The sequence below is a fragment of the Nannospalax galili genome, unplaced genomic scaffold, assembly GCF_000622305.1.
Source record: "Nannospalax galili isolate Female #2095 unplaced genomic scaffold, S.galili_v1.0 scaffold136, whole genome shotgun sequence".
In the NCBI taxonomy this organism is placed as follows: Eukaryota; Metazoa; Chordata; class Mammalia; order Rodentia; family Spalacidae; genus Nannospalax; species Nannospalax galili.
Genome location: NW_008340872.1, coordinates 8,028,694 through 8,032,157, shown reverse-complemented (window position 1 = coordinate 8,032,157; position 3,464 = coordinate 8,028,694). Strand labels below are relative to the sequence as shown.

Genomic DNA, 3,464 nt, shown 5'->3' with positions numbered 1-3,464 from the left:
CCAGCTCCAGGGATCTGATGCCCTTTTCTGGCCTCAGTGGGCACTGAACACATGTGGTGCATTTACATTCACACAGGCAAAACACTCATACACATAAAATAAAAATAAATAAATAAAACAAAAAGAAAAGAAGAAAGCTAATAAAAAATGCCAGCATATAGCTCTTTACTCGGTAGGCTTAGTCACCCATCTCTGACTGGCAGATTTCCTAATGATGACTACTCAAAAGTTACAGGAAGGAGAGTGTCACTCTGACCTTAGAGAGAAAGCTTGTAAGGAAAGTCAACGCGCTTCTCAGCAAACCATGTAAGTCTGATGATTATTTAGATCTGGAATGCCTAACCTTTTTTACATTGCAACATGTTGTCATCGATAAATGTGTTGGTCTGCATTCATAGGTGTCCTGCAGGCTTCAGGCTGGCCATTCTTGGTATGTCAACCCAATTTTCATTTATGCACCAGAATTATCTGTGTTACAATCAGTTTCTCCAAGTTAATGTCTATATTTAAAGGTTGAGAAATAGCCTAGTCTAGGGGGAAACATAGGCGTAGATGACCCATAGGGATTATTTAATAAATTTGAAATTCTTTCACCTTTCTTTCCTTTTTCTTTCTTTCTTTCTTTCTTTCTTTCTTTCTTTCTTTCTTTCTTTCTTTCTTTCTTTCTTTCTTTCTTTCTTTCTTTCTTTCTTTCGTGTGTGTGGTGTATAGATGTGTACAGGCAAGTGTGGCAATGTGTGCCTGTGAAGACCAGAGGGGGATGTGGTGTGCCCTGCTCTACAAAGCTCCACATTTCTGTGAGACAGGGTCTCTCACTGAACCAGAAGCTAGGCTCAGTGATCCTCCTATCTCTGCCCATCATAGCATTGGGGTTACAGGCCTGCACATGGCCACACCCAGTTTTTATGTGGGTGCTGGGATCAAAACTCAAAGTCTTCTTGCTGTGCAGCAAGCGTTCTTACCCACTGAGCCATTTCCCTAGTCTTCTTTAACAAGTTTTAGTGCATTCTTTCCTAATACGATAATCTTGGTACATCTAACATCTGTGAAATAGAAAAATAAAATTAAGACACAGACATTAACCAATGGATATATTTAGTTGCTGGGATGTGTGCTTGACTGGGACAGACCTTTATCACTGAAGACAGACCAACAAGAAAACAACAGAAGTTGAACAGCATGTATACCTGATGTATGGATGCTATTCAGAGAAACTCAAAGACAGGGTCTTGAATCCAGGTTTAACTGCCATCTTCCACCAAACAAAGAAATTCAATTATGGTTTAAACCAGTACCTTTCCATTCATAAAAAAAAAAATTCTAGTACTTAAGGTGCTGGAGAGTTGGCTCAGTGGTCAAGTGCACTGGCTGCTCTTTCAGAGGACCTGGGTTCAATTCCCAGCATCCACATGGTGGCTAACAGCCATCTGTAACTCCAGTTCCAGGGGAATCCAACACTCTCTTCTGACCTCTGTGGGCATTTCAGGAAATAGGTACACTTACATACATGCAGGCAATACACTCATATACACAAAATAAAAATAATAAACAAAATATTTTAAATGTTCTGCTGATTAAGACATCCTTCCCTGCTGCTACAGAGAGGGAGACACTCTCACAAATGAGGACTTCTGATTGTTGCTAAGATAGTGATGAAAAGATGAGGCTTTCCGTGGCTGGCAAGCCTGTCAGTGAGAGCCTGAGCCAAGACTAAGAAACACCAGCTGATGCAGAGGACAAGATGGCCACAGACACCAGCTTCACCCAGGTCACCAACTGTCTATGAGGGAAGGGAAACTTGTGCATAGGGGGCTGGCTCTGTGAAGTGAGTAAACAAGTTGCCTGTGTGAAATCTTTGGAAACTAGAGGGAATGATAAAGTAGGAGACAGTGGTGGGGAGAATCACAGAGGTGGGGCAGAAGAGGTGGAAGGTCACGAAGGTTCCAGGCTCTTTCTTTCTCATTCGTGAGAGCAAAGGGAGTTGCTGAAGATGATGAGCCTGACATGACAGGTTTCTTGCAAGGAGGAGACTTTATCATGAAGAGGTCGAGGCAGTATTCTTGGATGGAGCTGTCTGTCTGCTCATGACGAGCCTGATATAGGAAAGCTAGGTCAGAGAGTTTTAGTCCAGGTTTCACGACCTGCTTCCATGACTTGCCGTGTGGTCCCTCAATGATTCTGGCTAGCAACAGCTTCATCTGCATCTGCCTGACACCTGAGCACAAAGATGAGATGCTGCAGGCTTCAGTGCAAATCTGGAGCCTGGCTCTCTTGAGGATGGACAGGCGATATCCTGGTTCTGGAATTGAGTTGTCTTGCTGGTAACCTAGGTGATGCTGAAGGACACCAGCACATCAGATCAAAGACATCTTAAAGCCAGAGATAATGAAGGAAACTGTTCTAAAACACCCGAGCTGCTTTCAAAACGTGCATCTCTAGAGCTAGTTTGGAAGTTGAGAGTCACAGTGTGGCCCCCACATGTGGCCTAGGCAGGATCTGGCAGCATTCGCTCATCTGCAGCACCCTTGAGGCCATTCTGTTTTAAAACGACTGTGGGGATGAATGTGCATTCTGTCTCTGCTGCTTGGGTCCCGCCAGAGTACCAGTAAGAATGGGTGATTTCCAGTTCAGAGCAATGTTTAAACCTGATGATTTCTCATCCTGGACTAATGTGGCGAACCCATGCCTTCCACTCACCTTAATCCACTCTGCACAATGCCCCACTAAACTGCCCCAGGAGAAAACACGGCCGGCTGAGTATATAGCTCAGGGGTAGAGTGCCTGCTTAGCATGTGTGGGCTCTAGATTCAATCCCCAGTGTGACAAAAAGGAAAAACACAGCATCTCTGATGCCCCAAATGCTCTGTTTGGGCTTCAACTCCATTTCTTTTAAAGTAAAGTTGTGACATTGACAAATGGAGATGGTAAGCAGTCACATCCATTGACAAATGGAGGCTAGCCAGCAGTCACATGGATTTAAGAATAAAGTGAACCAAGCAGCCTTTGTGTGGTTAAAATCTAGCATCTCAGCATATGCTTCACCCAGGGATAGGTTCAAAGGGCCGGTACATCGCTTTTGCTGCATCTGGCCTCTGAGCAGGGTTCGTAGGAAGCTGAGCTCTTGTCGATAGTGGAGACAGTGACTGTTCTGGGCCGATTGTACTTTTTGGGCTCTGATAAATGAGGAGGGCAGAAAGATGGGCATGGGAAAAGCTAAGTTGTTACCTTGTGTAGCGGAAATAGTGACACATTAGCTTTTGAATAATGTAGAATTAAAAGACAGAAACAAGATACAAAGAATGCCAATTCCTATGCTTGGTCTTTCAATGACCATCTAATTTTGGTGCATGGCCCACAAATTTCCAACTTTCCACAGTCATTATAGTCTACCCAGCCAAGGTCAAACAGCCCATAGGATCTTTAATACAGATAGAGCTTCTTCAGAGAACTTCAGCTCATCCCTG

The 3,464-nt window shown here is 43.9% G+C and overlaps 1 pseudogene; it reads left to right on the top strand.

Moving 5' to 3' along the window:
• Window positions 1–360: 360 nt before the first annotated feature.
• Window positions 361–2,489, top strand: LOC115070858 (annotated as a pseudogene).
• The last annotated feature ends 975 nt before the right edge of the window (window positions 2,490–3,464 follow it).